A 21,536-nucleotide genomic window follows, 5' to 3' on the forward strand; every position below is an offset into this window, starting at 1 on the left:
GTACCCTCACTGTGCATTTGGTTACTTTCAGTGTGCTGTTGTGCTGTGTTGCAATATATAAAAAATACAATAAATAAATAACAAATATGGTACTAATTATAAATTACTTAAAATAAAAATATATTTCATATCTATAGAAGCATATCTTTCTTAAATGTATTTAAATATAAAAATAAGTTAAAATTATGTAGATGATAGGCACTTATATAAACATGCCAAAATACAATAAACAAATAAATATAACCTACCACATAAAAAAAAACATGGTAAATGTCCACATAGGCAAAAGAGGCTCAGTTCATAGTTGTCTGGTGGTACTTTAGCTCTGGTTTGCTCAGCAACAGTTGCATGGATTCACTCTCATATCTACAACACCTGCTCTCCTACTGTGCTGTGAAGATGAAACTCAACTTCTCCAGCCCTAAGCTGTTACTGCTACCCTAAAAACTCTTCTACACTCAGCCAAGTGTCCCTTCACCTGAGATTAAAAGTGGCATTGGCTCCATCTCTCGCTCCCTGTGCATTTACCTGCCTCAGGAAGGGACAGGCTGAACCCCAGCTTTCCCAAGGCAGTGCATTCAGCAGGTCACTGCTCTGCTGGGGGGGCTCTTGGTGTGTGCCTGGCACATGTCAGGGAATTGCATGAAGGTTCCAATGGTTTCACAGTAGGGACCAACAGTCACACAAAGGTTTTTTTGCATCTTACCAAGAGCGTGGTTCATGGCACTTTCCAGCACCAATATCCAGTACCAAGAACCTTCCCAGCAATATATTCCAGGGTGAACAATCAGCTAGTGTAGTTTACCATAGATGCTATAAATATTGCTAGCTTTAAATGCTGGTGCACATATGGGCTGAAATCCTAACCTCATGGAAATGGGTGGGAGCTTTGCCAGTTACTACACTGTGATCGAGATTTCACTGTATCTTAAAATGTAAAATACCACCATATGTGATGCATGTAAAACCCCTATTTGCTGTACCTTTGGCAGGTATTCTATATAACAATGTTAAGATTATTTCTCCAGGACTTATTTTCTTGAAATTTCAATGGAGTTATAGGTATTGATGATACTCAGATGAGAGTAATTGCTTCTAGATATATTACCAAATATATCTAGTTTAAATCCTATGATTTCAGAACAAGAGATATAATAAGGCTTATCAGAGACTATAATTGCATAGCAGGCTGCCCTGGGGCAAGTAAGAACTAATGAAGACACAGGATTGATATTTTAGCCCAGACACAAAACAGACTTCATAATTTGATGCAGACACATTTTCCTCTGCAGCAGAGTTGATGAGCTTGCCTATTCTACAGCATTTGTACACAGCATATTACAGAGCCCCCTCATGAGAAAATCAGCCCAGGTGTGTGCACATTGTATAATGCCCATGGACAAGATTTTGCCCTGGTTGGAAGAAATGCTCCCAGCACAGAGACAGGAATGGGAGAACACTTAGGAGAAAGACAGACCAGGTCAGGTAAGGGAGAAGGTGGAATCAGTGACTCAGAACTCTGTTTTCCAACACTAAAGACTGATCCCAAGTTAAGTAGAACAAAAGAGTACTTTTATGGTACACATGAATTGGAAGGCATGTTTTTTTTCTGGTAACCACAATTTACAATTTAGGCTTAACAGGAAGACAGAGGAAGAGGCATTTCATTGAGAAAGTTCATATATTAGTCAGTATTTGGTCCACATGTGTGATTTTTAATACAACTTTAGATATTTTCAGACTTAGGTATATTAATGTTACAATTTATTACAGAAATGCTCCACCCTAATTTTAGGGCTGTCTAGGGTTAGGATTCAGCCAGGTGAGCCAGGTCAGCTCTATCCTGTCACCCACTCTCTCCATGATTTTGGGCAATTCCATTTTTCAGTCTCAGCTTTTCCCCTGCAAAGTGAAAATAGCAGTGATGGTACCTCTGCTTGTCTTAGCTATTCATATCTCTCACACAGGCATAGACTTCTGACTTTTTTTAAAACCTGACATATGTTGTAAACAGCAAGATATGAGCCTTGGTAGCAACTTTGGGGAAGAATTTGTATTCTTTCTGGATATACCAGAGTTCCTTTTTCCTAGATCTTGTAGGACAATACTACTATTATATAACTGTTAAACGATGATGTTGATAGTTGTACAGAATTGGTGTGCAAATGAGCCTTTAATAGAGATGTCCAGAAATGGAAAGGTTTTTCTGAAATAAGGTTAAAGATGAAGCAAACACAATAAGCCAGGCTATGCTTCAGCACTGCAGAAAAACCGTGGTGTGTGCTGTCTGGTTTACCTGTTTATCACCTTGCCTTGAAAACTTCTAGTTATTTTTAATTTTGTTAGGTTCTACTTTGAACTAGGACTTATACTGAAATTATATGAGCAGTTTCTCCTTGCCACCGTTGTATTGTCTTGGGTTTTCTCAATAAGAAGCTCTTATTTTTTAATACTGTACTAGGAGTATATTATGGATGTTCTGGATTGTCCAAAAGAGATAAAGAAAAGGATATGATGCAGTTATTTATAAACTTCTGATTTTAGAGCTCTTTACTAAAAGGAAACTGGAATTGAAATGGCTGGTTCAAATGAGAATGGTTAAATGAAAAGATCTGTGTTTGGTTTTGGTTATCCTCAAGATATAATCACATCATTTATTATTCTGTTAGTACTATAAGCATTGCTAAAGTAAGAGGTTCCAGAGACAATACACTGTAATTTTTTTTGTTTACTTTTTAGTTAGTTTTGTTACAAAAGTCTTTCAGGTACTAAGAATACTTCTGGTTGGGTTTGGGGGTTTTTTTGTCATTAACAAAAGCCCTTCAGAGACCAAGAGTAATTTTGGTTGGTTTTTGTCGGGTGGGTGCTTCCAACTCAGCTGAGGAAGTAGCTGATTTGCTCTGAAGTGAGACTGGTGGTCATCAGACAGCTGATGGACCTGCAGCCTCCGTGTGGGGAAGGTGCAGAGCCAGCCAGGCATCCAGCTGGGAGCTCAGGATGGATTTGCTTCACTGCCAGTGCTGCTGTTTCATGCTCCAGCTGCTGCCAGTGACACTCTGTATTCCCTCTGCTCCTGCACCCGATGGCCCATTACATGTAAGTGCTGCTTCCTTGGTGACTTCAACAAGGGAGTCAATTGGAGCAGCACCAGCAGCCCAACTCCACTGCCCTGTGCTGCACCTCGAACAGCACAAGACTGGGTGTAAATATCCAGCCTGGTATTACTTCTGAAGCAGCTTCAAATTGCCTGAGAATGTCACAATAAGCAAATGAAAGACAAATGAACTCAATTAAAGATAAAGGGGGAAGGAGGAGCTGGATTTTCAAAACTGCTTATATGATTTAGAGCCATAACTCCTGTCATAACTCCCAATTCTCCAGGAATTGACTGTCTAAATCTTTCAAGCTCTTTTGAAACTACCACCCCATAATTTTTCCCTGGGCAGATATCACTAGCTCTTGCTTTTCCCCAGTGAGATAACTGTATAATAAATAACATTCAGCAAAATAATTCCATAATATGCAGGTTTTATACACTTTTTATACACTTTCAGAAGGATCTATACTGTCTTTATAAAAAGTTAAAATGGTTTAGTTCTGCCATGGATTAATACATATTTAAAGTCTAAAATATTGATTCCTTGCCAAATCTCATCTGGGTAGTGTTTTCCAAGTCTGTCTTCCATTTCACTTCGGTTTAAAGGATCAAAGAAGTTACACTGGCCAATAAGCCAAATAAATTAGGGGGATCGAAATCTTAGATTCAAAATTAAATTTATCTAAAGGCTAAAAAAATTGTGTTGTGTTAGAGGTGGGTAAAAGCTGTAAAAATGCATTCACTTCACTGAAATGAAACGCTTGTTCCACCTTTATAGCCTACAAAAGTCATTTTTCAGTGCTCATGAACAAGAGGCTTCTTTATTTCCAAGCCAAGATGAATTTCATTGAATGTTTTGTGAAGTGTCAGCACACATTTGTGCAGTATTAGATATACCATTGTCTGTTGGAAGGTTTTTCCTGTCCTTTGGTTTGCTAATTTTAAATTATTGAGTGTAAAAAAACCCAACCAACCAAAAAACAACACAAAGACACCCACAACAACCAAAATCTGTGGCTATCCCATGCCTGGAAGTGTTCAAGCCAGGTTGGATGAGGCTTTGAGCAACCTGGTGTGTTGGAAGGTATTTCTGCCCATGGAATCATTGTCATTAGATGATCTTTAAGATCCCTTCCAACCCAAACCATTCTTTGATTCTGTGAGCCTATGCCACAGATGGTATGTATGTATGTATGTATGTATCTATCTCCATTTTAGTGTCTGATCTTCCTTACATCTGAATATATTTAAACAAGGCCAAGTTTTAATCTGTACCAATGACAAAGACCTTACCAGCTCTCTGCTCTTATCTGCTCTGCAGGGAAAATAATATGTGAGTGTATATAAACAGACATTTATGTACATCAGAAGCTACAATAGCAAAGGAGAAAGGGAGACAGATGCATTGACCAAAACAAATTGTGGAATACCAGGGATGAACAGAAATTTTAGAAAGAGAGATGGAAAATTAATCAAAACTCCATCTCACATCAGGACATATTTGCAGAATGGAAACACCTCTGGACATAAAGCAAAGCAGATGTTTTGAGGAGGTAGGAATGTTCTCATGGTCTCAGAGTGGAGCAGATTTGCTCCTCAGTCTTAGCACAAGGTGTTATTCGAGGGAGAAAGCAGCGAGATCAGAAATAAGAGCATTCCAGCTTGAACATAAGAGTTGCCAAATGATATTGTAAGATTTACATGTGCACAATCACAAACCAAATAGGTCCTCTCAGTCATGAGAAAAGAATATTAGAAAGGTTGATTTATTGTTGTTATTACAAAATACAGAGTTATACATTTGAAAGTAATTTTTTCCCATTTCATTATAGTTTACAATATCCACACTCAATACTGGCCATTAGCTCTGTAAACTATGATAAAATGACTTCCTACCTAATCCTAAGCAGTGCCATTATAAGCAATTTTAGCATATTTTATTGGGTCAGTGAAATTTTTATTCTCTGAAAGACTGTAAGAGAATGAATTGCTTTATGAAAAATACAGCATAGTACCACGTGCAGCTTGGAGTGCTAATCCATAACCGGTGAGATTCCCTGGCTTTAACAAACACCCTGACTTCAGAAGGCAAGTGCTTCTCCTCTGTGTGTGGGTGGCTCTCTCGTACACAGTAGTCAGGGAATGCCATCACTGGTAACGCTGGCAGACCTGTTACCAAAGTTCATGGTCTCTGGGGGCCTGAGGACAGAGAAGTGCATCTGCAAGTGAGTATTTTTCAAGCAGGTTAACTTGGTAGCTACTGCTAAGTAAACTGCTGTTTCCTGGCAAGTATTTCTCTGTCTGGTACCTCCATCATAGGAAGGAGGAAAGCAGGTGCTAAGGAGAGCTTAAGTCCTTTCCATTTGAAGACTCAAAGATGTAAGGGATTTCATCTTCCTAGGGGTGAATCCTACCTAACAAGGAGAAGGAAGGTGAGGGTGTTAGTGGCAGACTGAGGGGCTGTGGTGGGAGTGTGCTGGTCTAAAACCTGTGCAAGGCTTCTCTGAGCACAGGATCTCGTGGTGTGGCAAGCCTTGAGGTTCTGCACATTGCTGGGTCTTCTCTGCTCCATGTCACAGCCTCGGAGTGGAAAGAGGCTGAGACAAGACTGGTGTGTGACCCTGGTGTGTGCAGCAGTAACCAGACATTTAAGCTGGTGTGTCTCCAGGTGTTGTAAATGACAGACTTAATTGTGGCAACCCATATACAATGATTTCCAGGCTTTTTCAGTATAGGGACCCTAAATGGTTTCCAAAGGAAGCAGAGATCTGAATGAGGTAAAGTTAAGGCTGGTGGTGTTTTTTCCCTTAGTTACTTTTCTTGGATCCCTTTAGACCACTACCCTCTGGGGCTCACAGACCATAGGTTGAAAGCCACTGCTGCAAACATACATACAGATCAAGCAGTGGTACCAATATTGTTTATAGGCTGTCATTCACATTTGGTTTGGCTTTCTGGACTGAAAACTTTTCAGGGCAGAACTGCCATTTTCTGTGTATAATGCTCAACACAGCAAGTACTTTATTTCAGGTGACAATACCAGAGCCCAATAATGAATAACAATAATGAATGAATACAGTGATTGGCCCCTAGTGTCAGGAAGCATTCCTCCACGGAAACCAGCAAGTCAGAGACCTGCTTACAATGAGGCAGAGAAGGAGGTGAAAGAAGTGTTCCTTCCCTTTACTGACTCTATCATTTACTTATTTTCGTAGCTATTTTATTGGTAAAGTAGGACAAAGGTGTTGGGTGGAATGTGCATTTCTTCCTATAGCTATTGTACTTGCAAAACAATGCAGTATAAAATGTTGCAATATGCCTGCTCTCTTACAAGTGGCTGTCCAAACAGACACAAATATTGTACCCATGTTGTTCATTCCAGAAACCTGACATTTCTCAAGATGAGGCCAAATGTGTTTACAGATAGATTTCTGAGTTTATTCAAGCTGAAAGGTACTTCTCATCTTTTGAAATGTCAGACTGCTGCTCCAAGAAAAATGAGTACAAGAGATAGGGCCACTGTTGCACAGCTCCATTTTTAAATGAGCAATATCTGATTGAAGGTCCCAGGATTCATACAGTTCAGTGTTGTGCTATGATATATTGGCTGCACTGGCAAAGTGTAGTTACTTGACCACACTGATTATTTGCTTCCATTGAATGCCCACAGCAATCCCAAAATTCTAGTATCCTTTACAACCTTTATATCTGTTTAAACATCTGTAATATCACCTGAGGGGCTTTACTTTTAAAATGAGTGATTTAATAAGTTGGAGGGCACAGGTTCACTGTAGAGCTGCTCTGTAGATAGGTAAAGAGAGGCATAAGGAGAGCACAATGTAGTTAAGCCTCACTGTGAATCTTCAGTGAGCAAGTTACCTGTGCATTACAGGAGCAAATTGGGAATGGCAGGACTGAGAATGGCAGAAAACTCATGGTCTGTGTCTCCTGCTTCAACTCCCAGTACCTATACCTTTCATAAAACTTCTCTTGACCTCCTCTGTACTCTAGAGTCCTCTATTAAAATCTACATGTAATATCTCAGCCCTCATACCATACTGTTTGTGTACCTTCCACATATATGCTGGCTGGAGATGTTTTTGTTTCAAGCATCTATTAAGAGTATGGAATGTGCCATTTTATTTTTATTGTAGATTAACTCAATTAGTTTTGAGTATTTGACTCTAAATTGGTTGGATATGGAGAGTGCATCACACCAGAAAATCAAACAGGAGAGCAGAAGATTAAAAATGGTTAATAAATCATTTGACTATTACAAAAGTCCATTTTTGTTCCTCTGGTAGTACTGGAATTGTGTTAAGAGCCTGCTGCAAGACAGTAATGTGGATTTGCTATTGCTGTTGAAGCCTCAATTGGACCACTGTGCCAGAGTACCAATTACCCAGTTTACACTTAGCAGTGGAACCACTTTGACCCAGCTCTCTGCTAGAGCAAGATGACTTGTTTAGTTTAATATTGTTCAGCGTAAAATTACAGGTTAGATTATCTGTAGGAGCTGCAAGGTTTAAGTGTGGTAAAAGCACTGTGAAGGATCATGTCAGCTAGCTTCCATTAAAAAAAAATAAAAAGTGAAGCAGCTTTGAAAATCCGCGTGTAATTTTTTGACGTTAATCTTTTAGGATTCCTTTTCCCACAATGAAGGTGTTTGTTGTTGGCATTTATTACAAACTTCATTACAAACCTCAAGTGCTTGACACAAGGTGGTTTATTTTCACTGCCTCTTCAGACAATTTCATCACAGCCTCTCTTCTTTCTTTCCCATATGACACCTTTCTGTGAGAACAAATATTGACATTAGATATTTTCTGCTTGTATGGAGAATAGAGGTTTAATGATAATTAAATCACTTTTAAGTAAAACTAGTACTGCTGCTTCAGACAAGGCAAGGGTACACGTGAAATTTGTCCTAAAGAATCTATTCTATGGAGAAGTTTATGAGACAAGATTTGCATAAACAGGATATAAATAATATCTAGCTGTAAATAATAATAGTCCCTAAATATCACTTAGAGCACCTTATGAAAAAATTACAGGATCAGGCCAAATCAAGGAGTGTAAGGTCCATAAGAAATCTCTTGATATTCTCAGTAGATACAAAACAAGAAACCCAACTTGCAGTGGCTCTGCCGTGGTGGTGCATCTCAGTGAAGACTGAATTCTTCTGACATCTTCTACATATCTGACTTCAAATGTCTTCCTTCTGAAGACACCCATGAAACTTGCTGGAAAGTTGAGCTGTGTGTAATGTGGTGGTTTAAAGAGATGGTAGAGACAGCAAAACCATTGTTCTCTTCTCTCCCTTGATTTTGGAAAGCCATACAAAAAGAGAGGCTGAAGGCTGTTAGAGAGTCAGGAAGTGCTGCATCTTAGTCCAATAATTTTCTATCCAAAGCAGCAAACAATGTCCTCTGTAATGAACAGCTAAGATGACAATGGGGTGCTCAGTACTTCCCAAAAGGTTCCAGACTCTGATATGAGAACTACCACAAAACCAGGCAGGAAAGTCCAGGCCTTCCAATTACTATACCCAGGTGTTTAACTGGTTCAGATGATGCTAACTAATGGGTACTTGTGGTCTTATGTAGAAATACTTGTAAAAATTACTAAATATAAAAAATTTATTTGAATTAAAGACAGCACAGGAGGAAAGGAATTTAACTGCAGACCTCTCAGTGCAGTATCAATGCCTAGTAAAATTTTTCTAGTGCATTTTTTGTTAATAGAAACTATCATCATTTTATATAAGTTGGAATAAATTTAATGTATACAATAAATCTGATATCAGATAGAATTTGGACACACACTCCCCTACACACCACTCTCAGAAGAACTCAGTGTCTCACATTTATGAAGCTGTGTGTGGTAGACTAAGTCTATATTTGCTGCTGCAGCAAACATTTACACCTAATGATGACAAGTGTACCCTCTTTATGCCATAAACAATTGATTTTCAAGCAAAGATAAGAGAATTATATATTATGTATTCTATCTGTAAAACTAATTAACTCCTTTGATTTAGCTGAGAAAGGTGATGTTTTCTGAAGCTCAGCTTTACTGAAAATTGACCTTTCCATCTACAAACATACCATTTAATTTACAAGAGAAACAAAACCTTCGGAATTGTATTTACTCAGTAACTTTAATAAAGGTCAACCCTTTTCAGAAACAATTGTAAATGTGGCATTTAGCCTTTCATATTTTGGAAAGTGTTACTTGAATCTCCACATCCAAATAGAACATTGCTTTCGAATTAAAAACAGCTAAATAAATAAGAACAAAGAAATTTTACAAAATTTCTAGATCTCAGGTGTTGTAATTAACCTTTAGCCTTTATACTTCCCTAGGACTATTTTCTTGAGTCTTCTGTGACTGAGGTCAACTAATGTTCAATACCTATAGTACATATACTAAGAGTGAATATAATGTGTTTTAAAAGGTCCACCAAGTTCAGCAGAAAATAGAATGAGCTTTTTCTTTGACCTTTAGGAAGGAGACTTGGCAAATTCATTGAAGAAAAGCCTGTTATTCTGAGATATGGAGGCCCCAGCAAAGCACTCTGACTCCAAGTGCAGCTGCCCCACTGCAGTGAGTGGGTCCCCTCCTGTGCTTGAAGGCAAGCAGCTCTCGTTATTTGTGCTGGGTATTGCAGTTGAGCCTGGGGTGTCCAGCACAGCCCTGCTGTAGTGAACTGAAAACCCAAAACAAAACCAACCACAATAGATTATGAAAATTTCAGGATTAGTTTATTTTTCATTTAGACCTTTCCGAGATCAAAGAATCCAATTGCTCTGGTGTCCGGGTATGGAAAGTGGCATCCCTGTATGGCTAAAGGCATCCAGACAGAACTTCCTTGTTCTTTCTGTCTCTCATGCTTCCCTGTGTAGCTGTAAGGACTGAGTTTTTCAATCTGCCAATTCTCAAATACAAACTAGAACAAATGAAAGCCACTTGGATGAGAACCCCTTGAAGTCTGCACAATCTAAAGAGGAAACAGTCAAATGAGAGAGATAAGCAGGGTTTTAAACATGTTCTTTTCACTCCTAGTTTCTGCCTGAGAGTGCATTCTTTCTTAAGACTGGACTCAGGTAGAAAGCTTTCTGCCATCTCATGTGATACCATAACGGGAAAAAGGTTTGGAAGTCTTGGACCTTTCTGAAGAAAAGCCCATCTCTTACAAGGTATTTGTGATATGTTTCGCTGTGTGGTTCCCATCAGCAACTGCAGAACCCTTCCAACAGCTTCAATGAAGAAAGGATTTACATAAATCCAATAAAAAAGCTTACATTTGTACTCATATGATAACATTTCAAACTAGCATGTGGAAAATGCTGCCTAATAGAATTAACCAGAGAATTGGATAGCTCAGGACATTTCAGTCAGATTAATACTAATCTTACAATGATTTATAGTGTGAGGAAACTTCCTCTGCAGAATAAACATACTGGATTCAGTTAAAAAATGTCATAACTGTTGACTTCAGCGCTGTTACACCTGGAATGTATTAAAACTGTCCTCCCAAGAGCCCTTTTCTACAGTTTTTAACCACTATTAGTCCCACTGCCTTTAAGAGCCTAAAATAGTTGTGAATGAATCCAAAATTACTGTTTCTTTGATCTTCAGAGTTGCATGCTAGTCCTGTGTTTTTTGGACTGAGCGCTGTAGGCTAAAATTTAAGTTTGAGAGCTGCTGAAGCAAGAAATTGTTTTGCAGAGGCAGCATAAAAAAAGCCTCTAAAACAAACTCAGTGTACAACACATAATAGGGCTAAGCCAGAAAATATCTTGCTCGATGCAGAAATTGTTCTGGACTGCTGAAATTCCTTGTGGGTTCCATAATAGATAAGTTCAAAAAGCTTCTTGACTGTAAAAAGTTTGACCAAAGGTGAATCAGCTTCCAGCATTATTCATTCAAGACAATCATCACAGCCTTTAACTTTGACACCAGCATCTGACCTAAACTTCTGCATCCCTGAATCTCTTGAAACATCTTTGCTAAGAACCAGTCTCAGCCATGCAAGTCCAGTGCATTACCTTGTGTGAATGATATTGAGAAAACTCTTCATCTCACTACACCAAATAATCCTGAGGAATGAGCCATGGGAGTAGAAAGAAATCCACTTCAGAGGACTCAGCAAATAAACTAGCCAAAATTAACAGAAGTAAATATTTTATTATGTCCTGATATAACAAAACACATCTAGACTGGACTCAGCGGGGTTTGTAGCAGCTTTTCACAGGAAGACCAACTGAATTTTGTTACCAAGCATAAGCACCTTCACCAAGCTGTCAGCCAGCTGATCTTGTAGGCATACTGACAGTGCAGGTGGACAATCCAGAGCCATGACAGATGAAAAAGAACAACTCCTGTTTCCTGGTGCATAATGCCTTATCTCGCTGAAAGAGGAAGGGAAGCATGCTCATCTCTCCCTTTGCAGCTTGTTGGTGTTCTTGCAGCAAAGTGAAGGTACAGTGCTTTTTGTGCCATGAATTTTATGTTCTTATTTAAGATTACATTACTGAAATTAAATTGTTTGTAAGCTTTCACTAGCTACAGAAGACAGTCTCACCAGATTACTGTTAATTGTGTGCAGTATGGTAGAACCTTCAGGATCAATGAGAAATAAGGTCATTGCAAAACCAGACAGGTTATAAGTGTTGTTTTGTTTAGCTTTGGGCTGGGGAAAAAGGAGAGGCTATGAAAAAAAGGAATCATAGAATCATTAAGGTTGGAAAAGACCTCCAAGATCATTGAGTCCAACCTTTGAAAGCACCATGCAAAACTAAGTATTAAACAATCACTGAATGACCAAAGGTCCTTTACTTCAGGTGCTCTGTACCTGATTTATGTAGTTAAATTTAGTTTTATACACAGAGGATTTAGAAATCTCAGTTTGAATTCAAATTATGCAACTCTTACTATACTAAGACCAATTTTATTCTCTCAGTTTTACTAGAAACTGTCATCACTTAAGCCATGAAAGGTGTTTGATTCTGTATGAATTAATGGCTATAATAATGAAAAGGACTAGTTGGAAGTACTTGACAGATTTTTCACTGTAGAGGAGACTAGTAACATTTTGGCTATATGAATTATTTATCTCGGTACAAAAAGAACCTAAATTCTGTCTCATCATGAAATGGTCATAAAAATATAGGTTAATGACACAAGTTCAGTTAATCTTTTCCACGTTCACAGGAATGCATGCTTCACTTTCATAAACTGACTGTATTTTCTCAAATCTTTCAGGGTCCTTTGCAGTGTTGCCACTAAAACCTCAGTCTCACTCAACACAGTAATAAATCTCAAAGCTAGCTAGAGAACTCTTTGCAATGTATTTTAAGTGACACTTCTGTCCTCTCATGTGTCATTTAGACAGTAATAAAATGGCAGTGGTTGGCATGAAGCTCAAAGGATCAGACTGTATGTATTGGATCAGACAACATATACATATACAACATATACTATAAACATAGCAAGAAGGCAGGCAAAGCAGTCTGTTCCATTTAAGTTCTAAAAGTCCTTTTGTATATCCTTTCCCCGTTCCAGAACAAATTCCCTTCTAGGCTCAAAAGGGAAAATCACTATGTTTGAAAGCCTCACTGCTTTGGAGATGAAATACAGTGCAGTTTAAACATCAGAAGAAAATAAAAAATGTGTGCATGTGGAATATGGGTTAATAAAAAATAAATGTTAAGTCAATATGTTTGGTTATCTAAAAGAAACACTAATAAATGCATTGTTACTTTCTGACTTTAACTGTGAAAACAAACGTTTATAGCTTTCACTGTTAACAATTAACATTTGGTGGAATTTACTATGCTAAGATAACATATTTAGCAATAAGCACTACCTTGAATCAAGCATTAAAAGCAATTTGAGAATGAATACTAAAAAGATCCTTTTACTAATGAAGGAATCTCCTTAACACAAAATTCCAAGAGACAAATACATCCACTGTCAAGCACCAGCTGTGCTAGAGTTTCATGTTTATCTTATAGAGACCATGGGTACTAAAAATGTGCCCTTCACCCTTTCAGATTGGGCATAATTATTTCAGTAAAGAGAATTCTGAACATACTGTTCCATATTTTGAAAGAAGAGTAAGAAAAATCCTGCATATGTTTGTGTCAATACACTTAAATCTTGCAACAGTATTTGTTATTTGTAATGGTATGTGTGAATGGGATTTGTCTCTGAAAACTTACTCATAAGGGACTGTAGCTATTGCACTTGCAAATGTAAGGCTTCTGGCTGCAGCTCCAGTGTTCCAGCAGCACACCAAGGGGGTGATTGGGAAGCGTTTGGCACACTGCACTATCTAACTAATTCCCTCATATTCTTCTTTTTCCTTCTCTCCCTCCCTGGTTGACACAATTTTCCACTAGCAGTTTAGAAAATGAAGAGATAAAATAACAAGTTTCCGTTTATTCCTTAAATATTCAGAAGTCCCACTGATCACAGTGGGAAGTTTGCATATGAAAGGATGACGAGGTTGGGTTGTAACCAAAATTCATATTTGAAAAATGGCAAAAGCTTATGCTCTAAGCTTTCTGGATGATTAGAATGCAGCAATCCCATGTTTCTGTTCAGCTGCTATTCTAATGCAGGCAACTGGACAGCATAAAGATATATAAAATAAGACTAAAAGTGTCCTATTATAGCCACAATCTTATTTAACAGGTATTTCTTTGTTCTTTCTTTTCACATCCATTTAGAAGAAACAAGCAGTAAAGAGAGCATCCTACCCAGGAACAGCATGCAAAGGGCAAGACAAAAATGAAGCTGGTCATTCCTATCTTGGATGACGCTATATTTTGGTGCCCTGGTATTTTGTATCCCATTTGTGGCTTCTAAGCTGTCTCAAGCTCCTTGCTAACATTTGATTAAGACATCACATAGTGTCTTGAAGGTGATATGGCAGCTTCCCCCAGGCAATTTAAAACAAAAAAAATAGAGGTGTGAGTGCGCCCACACACCTATGGACTGTATTGACTCACACAGAACGGGTCTCCTGAGACTGGTGACAGAAAGCCAATGAGTCTGGGGCTTCCTCTGTGCCCTCAGAAATGCTGCTCTGACTGAAGACTCTGCTGACTTGTTTGGAGCAGTGTATTAACTCTCGCATAAACTGCCTGCACACATTTCTCTATTTTAAATGCAGTTCATTCTTTCATGGTTTTGTGAGCCTCTGTTTGATGACAAAGTAGCTCTTCGCTTGTCAAAGGCTGAATGCCACTTCTGTACAGCGCTGGAGCTTTTTGTGCCTAGCTATCAGTGCATGCCAGTGTTCAACAGCAAAGTGATGAATTCATAAAATGTACTAGCTGCTCAGCATTAAAAATTCTGCACCACTGGGATGATAATCACACTGACTTCTGAGAAAATGTTTTGGGGTTTGGTATTACAAAAGGTCTTTGTGGCTGGGAGTTGATGCTCTAACCCCTACTAGTAAGAGGAGACTTCTGCAGCATCCCCCCCCCTTCCTTTTTACAGATGCCAGCAATAGAATAAATTTTCTTTCCCTCAAGACTGTTTTTGGGAAACAAGATATCACAAGGATTTGAGCAAATAAGCATTCTCTGTGGATGGATTCACAAAGCTGTTTTGCCAGTGTTTGCAAATCATCCAGGTATGGATCAGAAATCATGGTGTGACGGAGGTGACCAGTAACACAAAACCTAGAGAGCCGATACTTCATTCATTCGATACGTAAGGAAGACGAACAGCGCTATTGCCTTTAATTCCTCTGGAGGGTTTTTCACATGAATATGTATATGCAGACCCTGCTGTTCCCTTTATAGATTAAATTTTGGAGAACTGAAAGAGTTTCTTATTGATTCTGAAGCTAGAAGGTGAAAGCACAGCCATTTGACTATGTGTGGTTACAAAGTATGTATTTTATTACATGCAGGCATTAACTTGCTTACATCTATGAATATAGTGCTAAACAGTTGCTTTTAGCAGTTTCTCACGTTTATGTGAGCACCTCATTTAAAAGATGAACTCCTGGAGGCAGGTGAAGGAATTTCAGAGAAATGAGGAGAGCTACCATGAGTATACAGGAGCCAAAATTCTCTAATCTAGCCCTGCTTTCATACAGGCTCCTGCATCTCTATTTCACCACGAAGTCACCAAGCTTCTCAGAGTTACAGAGCTTCTGCTGCTTTCACTGATTTATGTTGTTTTCAGGTACCTAAATTAGAGACTTTATTTCAGGAGGTATTATTCACAGTTTAACTGTAATGCAAAGTGCAGCTACTCAGCACAGTTATTCTGACTGCTTTAAAACTGTGCTCAGATATAGAGTCAGTTGCTTAAGTGGGGAATCAGAGTTTGTTTTTCACCTCTCTATTTCAGTTACTTTATATCAGTCAGTCACCCCTGGTTCTGCAAACACGAAACTGCTAAGCCTTTTTTAGAAAGTGTGTATCACATAATGTGTTCTTTGAGTGTTTGAGCCTGTGCCCATTGAGGTCAATGACAAAGCTTCCATTGACTTCTGTGATACAGAATCAGGCCCTGAGGCTCAAAGAATTAGTGCATTGTTAATCCCTTGGTGCTTGCAGGCAAAAGGGCTTGTAAATGCATAACCCACTGCCAACAAATGGATGCCAAGCCGTCAGCATTTCTTGTACCCAAAGCATATGCACTTAATATCTGTTCAGGTTTTCAGAAGTCTACATGAAGTACAGTCCTTCTCTAGGCTCCCAGAGATAAGTTTTCTACCTTTGGATTAAAGCACCATTAATTAGCAACCCAAATTTTGCTGTATTAATCAAACCAAACACAAATCTAGCATATTTTTGTATGGAAGAGAGGTATATAGCCTGCTTGTTTTATTATCTCCTCTGTCATTGATCCTGTACAGTCCATTTTACAGGGTAAAGTTTTGAAACGATTAACTGCCCTGTTCCCCACAGTCCTTCACACATTTCATCGATTTCTAGTCACTTCACTCAGCCCTGACCTTGCTGTGTTACAGTCGTTTCTATAGCTCCAAATCCAGTTAATCTGTGCTCAGTGTCTGAATCTATAGCTGAACAACCCAAATATTTAAATATTACCTACCCTTTGCTTCTATCTATATTCTTTTTGGCTTCCTACACTGTTATTGTATGATTGCAGTACTTAGCATACAAATTGTAGGGACAGACCCCGAGGTCTGTAATGCTTTCTGCAGCAAAAAGATCTACTGAGGATGGAAGTACATTCCCAAAATTTTCAAGGTTTTTTGGCTTAATCTCCTTTTTTTTTAGAAAACTAGACTATTTAGAGAATACTTATCAATGCCTTTGAAGCACTGAAAAGCATTAGGCAAAGGGGGTGAGGGTTGGAGAGAATATAGACAGTTTTCTAATAATCTGAATCCAGAGGTAGCGAACATTTTAATGTTAAAGTACATTTTTAATCTTAAAAGGAATATATTTGGTACAAGTAATCAAGAGATACATAGGATTCCACAATGCTGTTTTCACAAAGCTGCTGTGAAGTATTTATTTCTGGGTCAGTTGGAAGCATTCAACCTTTTGAATCAGAAATATATTTCCTGTTGTGGGTAATGTACACACATATGTACTGCATGGGCTTTTTAGATGTGATGATCATGGCCTAATCAAAATAAAATTAGGATATTATTTCCTATTTCTTTTTACATGTCATCTAATGACTTGGAATCCAGTCTGATGTTCACTGATGTCAAAGATGGTATCTTATTCACTGTACATGGGACCAGAACTTTATCTCAAGCTTACATTTTTATATTTCTAGATTTAATCAATCAGATCTAGCCTGATGACCTTGAGGCACTCTGTGAACTTTGAAAAATGCTGTTGCTACCAAGAGCTGCCATTCAGCTTCCCTTTGGCTTGAGTAGTCTAAGCGGTCTTGTATGTTCCAAAACCTCACTAATTCAGCAAAAGCCTTTTGATGATCACCAACTAAATTCAGAGAGTAGATCTTCCCCAATGAACCAATTTTGGAAATGTTAGCTATGTTTTGTCATCAAAAATGAGTGTTGCTGACGGATGTGAGAAGTGCTGTCAGCTGATCTTTGCGGTTTTAGCTTACGGCTACAGTTCTGAGAAATTATTTTCATGTATCTATTTTAGAAGATCACTATCAGCTTATTTGAAATGTATCAGAATCAAGGCATATGTGAATGTAAAGTTATGGGGATGGCCAAATGACTATTTGTAAATACAAAAACTACAGGAATAATGTCTTGTGAAAAACCTGGTATATATACTGCATACTGAACATATGCAGAAATCAGTTGAATTTTGGTTCATTATTGTGCAAAGTACGGAAAATGCATTCACTGGGAACAAGTGAAACAGCTGGATTCTGGTCTTGTTTTAAACACAAATCTCAGCACTTACTAAGTTCCCAATGTCATCTCCAATGTGAAACAGCTCTTTTAGCTTGAGTAAAGCTCATGCTCCAGTCGAGGGGGCTGTGGCCTGAGCTAAAACAGCAGAACATATCTGGAGTGCATGATCACCCTCACATGGTTCTGTGCTTATGTGGAGACATCCATCATGGCCTGATGTTTATTTGGGTTTGACAGTAGGTCTGCATGGGTATTTCTCAGGTTGCTAATTGTCACTGACTGGAGTTTCTTTAGATATCGACCCATGGACTGTTCTAGAACAATTTCTGCCTTTTCTGAATTAGTTTTATTCTCTGAATTACAGTGTCATCCTCAAGCCTCTTTTTCCTAGTCAGGCAGTGTCCTCTCCCCAGAAATTGTATGTGAACTGCCCTTTTAGAGAAACATCACTGGGCTGATAATTATTTGTACACAGATGTGCCATTGACTGCTGACTGAACAGGAGCTGAGACAACTCCTGGCACTCTGAGCCATATTTTACAGCTAGACATTGTATCTACAACAATGCAGCCTACTGAGGTGACATCTTTCAGCATTTACTGCAAAAAGAGACAGAGCATGTGGAATGAAGGGTCAAATGCTGAGTAGAGGTATATAAACTGGCAGGTAGCTTCTAGCAAGAGCCAAGTGGGAGATAAATGATTCAGAAACTACAGGGCCCAGAAGATGCAAAGCTTGAAAAACTGTACTCACTATGGTCCAATTCATATACAATTAGAATAATGCCCTGTCTCCTCCTTGCTTACTTGCTTTGCTTTTCATGCTCTCAATACATTAGTAAGTCCATAAAAGAGAATATTTATCCTCCAGACTGAATCCATAATCCAATCACATGTATACAGCAAACACACGACTTCACATGTGCCTTAAAGCCAAACTCCTCACTGAAAACTTTAGGAGTGCTGATCTACTTAGAAGTTGAATTCAGCTCCAGCAGCAAAGCGAGGTTCAAAGTTCATGTATATTTAGGCATAAGGGATTGTGTGATGCTGGTGCAATGGGGTGGCCCTAAAGCTATGAATAAGCTTGCAGTGAAAACATACCCTTTGGTGCTGCTGTCATCGGATTTCACCTTTGACAGCAGAATGTTTCCCTAAAGAATAACAGAAACAAATGCTTTCCAGAAGATTTCCAGCATGTCGCTTTTCATATATACTTAATACTTCAAAACCTTATAACAGCACTCCAGAAATTTACAGCACCAAGGGGCCCTATTTAGCAACGCCGTTCCATTAATCTGGTTTTTTTTCCCTTCAACTGCATAATTATATTAGAAATAAGGAAAACAACTGTGTGTTCATGGTCTATTTTAATAGGCCTCAATACTTTGCTAAAGCACTGCAGTGGATCAGTTGGAGTTAATTATTATATAAGATTACATTGCAAATAACAACAAAATGTCAAACTAATGTGTAAGGTCTGCCTTGCAGCACAAAAGTGAGAAATTTCAAAGTTAAGTCTAAAATTATGTGTTTACATTTCCTCCTTAACTTGCTACATCACACTTAATGTGTTACAGCCCCAAAGAAACCTTGTGTAAGACTGGCTACTTCTTAGCTAAGCCTTCTCATAACTACCTACAGCTGATTAACAAGGTCTTATGGACAATCCTGAATCATCTCGGTTTTTTGGGATTTAATTACCTGGTTAATCACTGTGAAAGTAATTGTGGAGTTGGTTGCTGCTCAGTCAGTGTCATAACCTAGGTAAAGGGGCAGAGCTACTGTTTCTGAAAAGGAGAGATTTTTATATAGACAGGTCTCAAGGTAGAACTGTAAAGTGACCTCTCTGCCACCTTTTACTTCAAAAAAACAAGAAAAAAACTCCCTGATTTTTTATTTTATACTTTCCAATACATAATGAACAAATATTTTATGAAATATTTCAAATACAAAAATTCTAGTCCTGCCTTTCCTGTTGTTCCCCAGTCTCCCTTGTACCTCAACACTGTGGATATGTAGGAACAAAATAAGCCATTAGCTTTATTCAAAGACCATTCAAGTCAACAGAATGGTGCTTAATGAATGTAATGGTTTTTAGATTAAACTCTTGGTTACTGCATCCCAAGTACCAAGAAAATAGCATCTGACTCATGGAAAGGAAGGATTTGGCTTGATTTGCATTCACTGTTTTCTATTTGCCAAGAGACATAAATTCTTATCTGAGACTGAGCATCCGTTACAGTGTTCATGTTCTAAACAGTTCTCTGTAGCACCAGAGGGGCAAGGGGAACAATCACATTTGATATCTGTAATATCTAGAATGCAATATAACAGATAAAGTAATAATTTGAACCAAGAAAAATCACAGTGCTTCTTTTTTTTTGTTTAATTTTGAGCTCTTGAAACCTGATTCTTCATGGGGTACCTATGCAAGTAAGCAAAACAGTAAAAAGAAATGGTAAACTCAAGATTATAGAATCATTTTTAAATGAAAGGAATTTTCTGCCTAAACTGTAGTCTCAAGGGAGTTAAATCCGCTACTCAGACCACTTGCTGGTGTGCAGGCCTTGATCAGAATCTTTGTGCCATGCAAAATATAATCCCTGCATTTACATTGCAGAAAAGTCAAACAGAGTCCATTTATACCACTCCACAGTAGAACTTATTTCATTCATCTAAGGTGCTCTACCTTGGATCAGGATTTGACGCAGTTTTTGAAAAGCAGCACTAAGAACTGTGGGACTATGAACACCAAGTAGATGGGTGCCTCTTCCTGGACTTTGTCTGAGTAGTTACACCCTGAAATCTGCTTTCAAACTTTCTGAAATTAATGGCTGTATAAACAACACAGAGCTTCATCATCAAAAGCAGGATGCTTTAGCAACATCATGGCTTAGACAAAGTTTCTAGAAACAGATGTTCAGTGATAGCAGTGATCTTACCTTCATGTTAGTGCTTGAGTGCTTAGCTATTATTGAGTGTTTATGAGGACCCAGGAGAACTCAAAAGAGAATTCTAGCAGTTCACATGTTCAAGAGCAGTTTCAGGATAAGCTGATACTAAACCAACATTTAACAGATGATAATAAATAAATATCTCTTTTCCTGTAAATCAGGTCTGTGGACTCCTGGCACACATGGGCTGCTTTTGAAGAGTCTGCAAAAGGTAATTAAGAAGAGTAAGCTATTGTCAGTCAACTTCAGTTTGCTGTATAAGGACCACTGCAGATCTATTGGAAAATGCTTAAGACTCTTCAAACTGATGTAAGGTGAGAATTGCTATTACAAAACCTTTCTGCAATTGTTTTTCTTTTTTTTCACTTCTTATACCTTCTGTTGTGCTGAAAGAGCAATCAAACAGTCAATCAGTTTTATACTGTAATTACCAAGATCCAGCACAATTGCTACAAGGTGTGACTTACAAAACCAAACAACTTTTAATCAGGAATGGAAGTTTCATAAAGCACGAGAACACTTCTGTTAACATTGGCTATATTGTTAATTTCACATCTTTTTCAAACAAGCCACTGGCTTTCTGAAGGATTTGCTCGTCTCCCAAACACTGCAGATTATCAGAACCATGTTGTGTTATTCACATCAACCTAAGGGTACAACTGTAGCCATCTTTGTACTCTCAGTTATCTCACTGAAATCAATGAAACAAACCATGTTGGGTGAAATTCATCTGTGCAGATGGACACTGCAAGTCCTTCACAATATGACAAAGTATGATTTAAAGACTCTAAAGTATTAGACCTTTTAGTGCACAAGGATCAAAACCTCCAGCCTGTTGCAACATTACACTACAATGTTGCAACAGGATATCCCTCTCCTCCTATGATTTTTCTCTATTGCCTTCTCAGATTCTGGGCTGTTTTCTAAGGAAATGCTTTTTTTCCATACAAGTTGCATAGGAGGGTCTTTTCACATTCAAGGTGATATTTCTTGGGCAGTGACAAAGCAAGGGAGAGACCAATACTCCACAAACACTATATTCCCCAGGACTAAAGGAGACAGATTAAAGTTCATTTTCTGTCTAATATCCTTCCCATATTAACTAATACCTTATTTGTATGAATTGAATGAAT

The 21,536-nt window shown here is 38.3% G+C and overlaps 1 protein-coding gene across 1 annotated transcript in view; it reads left to right on the plus strand.

Moving 5' to 3' along the window:
• The window catches only part of GRIA3 (glutamate ionotropic receptor AMPA type subunit 3), a 602,976-nt gene that overhangs the window by 427,930 nt on the left and 153,510 nt on the right, over positions 1-21,536 (plus strand). Inside the window, exon 7 of the mRNA XM_032702135.1 lies at positions 20,565-20,717. The gene's annotated coding sequence lies outside the window, so the exon portion shown is untranslated. The remainder of the gene's footprint in view (positions 1-20,564; positions 20,718-21,536) is intronic.

This window comes from Chiroxiphia lanceolata, chromosome 14, assembly GCF_009829145.1.
Source record: "Chiroxiphia lanceolata isolate bChiLan1 chromosome 14, bChiLan1.pri, whole genome shotgun sequence".
NCBI classification, from domain to species: Eukaryota; Metazoa; Chordata; class Aves; order Passeriformes; family Pipridae; genus Chiroxiphia; species Chiroxiphia lanceolata.